A 1,743-nucleotide genomic window follows, 5' to 3' on the forward strand; every position below is an offset into this window, starting at 1 on the left:
ATTCCTGCTCAGGTCCCTCACTAAGCTTCTGCTTTCATTTATGTGCACTTAATTTGGGAATGAAATGGCCATGGGTGAGGTCCTCTGATGCAGCCTCGTCTCCTTCGTTTCCTACCATCACTCCCCCTTGCCTGCACCACTCCAGCTCTAATAAACCAAATACACCCCACGCTAACACGGCTCCCATAGCTGACACAAGGCGAGATACTCCAGCACTGGTGCTGTGGGCTTCTTGGGCCAGGGGGACCTGGGGTCTGGCTCTAGGTACGTCTGGGAACACTCACCCCAGTTGCACGGGCAGGCACTCACATGCACGCTGCTGGCAGCCTAATTCAGAGTCCCTTCCACCCCTGCGGTTGGCTTCAGAAGGTCAGCGATGCTGCCTGCTGCTCTTCCTTCTCACCCAAATGACTCCCTGCCCTCCCAAACTACCAACGAGTAGAGGTGGGCACAGCACGTGTTCACAGTCCCCATGGGTGGTACATGGGTGATGAACACCTGAAGCCTGGCTGTCCTTGCCTGCAGTCCCCTGCAGTCATGCCTGGCTGGATGGGACAGGCAGCGCAGCAGGGCTGAACCAGGCACGGGGCGCTCAGAGTGAAGCACGGGGCACTGTGCTGGCTCACCATCCCACATGGGACAGCATACACTTTTTCGGCTTTAAGGAGGAGAGGGGCACTTTCTGCTGTACCAACCACAATATAAATCCACCCATCCTCTAATTCCAGTGGCTTGCATCAAGAACCCCCTGGCTGCCGCCTTTGGAGCTGCTCTTACCTTGGTAACGTGGGTAGTGGTGGAACTGGAGAGGGTTTCCGCAGTGGCAGTGAATATGCTGGTGAGCACCTCCTTCCCAGCGGAGCTGCTGGTGATCTGCAGGACAGAGAGCAGCAGCATCAGCGAGGCTGCCACAGGGGAGCCCCCAGTGCTGGCTCCCGAAGAGCTGGGAAATTTCCACCAGGATGCACCTACTCAGCCAAGCACAGGAGGGGAGAGAGTGGCAAGGGAAAAAAAGACACTGCACTGTGCTTCCAATTGAACCTATTTTTCTTGGGGGGGTGGGCAGGGAGAGGTTTCCACAGCTACCCCAAGCCCAGAGCTGCAGGAAAGGGCCTCTGCAGTGGGCACATGATTTCATGGCTGCGTTTTGCTCTTCCCCATCCATCCTCAGGGCCACCCTAAGTGCAGAGCTCTCAGGCTACCTCTAGCTTTGTCCGTCCCGCTTTGTGTGGCGAGGGCTGGGAAGGCTGTGCTGGTGCCCCAGCCACACAGTGCTGGGTACGTTCTCCCTGCTGCACAAAGTGACGAGCCTGGGACAGCATGTGGCATTTGGCCGGGCTTGACTCCATCAAAACAAGGCAATCGAGTAGTAAAACAATTCATACAGGAAGGCCTGCTGCTGGGCAGGGTTGTTCATGGCCATCACCTCCACTGGGAATCAGGAGACTTTGCGTGTGACCTTGGGTGGCCAGGCAGGATACCCAGGGCTAAAGATATCTCAGCCTGCTATGAGACTTCACCAGGGACTGGGCTATTTTTTTAGGAATTATCCTCCTCCAGCCAATGCTCAAGGTGCGTTTCTGGCACAGGAGAAAGGCCATGGGCAGGGTGTCCCCTGCCATCTTGCTCCCCAACCTTCTGAGCATCCTTCTGCTCTTCCCAGTACCAACACACCAGCCACGGGTGGGTGCTGGGAACATGGGAGGGGGCCCTGTGGGACCAACCCCAGCCCGCCCCACCCCC

At 57.3% G+C, this 1,743-nt stretch overlaps 1 protein-coding gene across 1 annotated transcript in view; it reads right to left on the minus strand.

The window, feature by feature from the left end:
- The window catches only part of EPB41L1 (erythrocyte membrane protein band 4.1-like 1), a 29,275-nt gene that overhangs the window by 1,497 nt on the left and 26,035 nt on the right, over positions 1 to 1,743 (minus strand). The window lies entirely within an intron of this gene.

This window comes from Pygoscelis adeliae, unplaced genomic scaffold (genome assembly GCF_000699105.1).
Source record: "Pygoscelis adeliae isolate BGI_AS28 unplaced genomic scaffold, ASM69910v1 Scaffold407, whole genome shotgun sequence".
NCBI lineage: Eukaryota > Metazoa > Chordata > Aves > Sphenisciformes > Spheniscidae > Pygoscelis > Pygoscelis adeliae.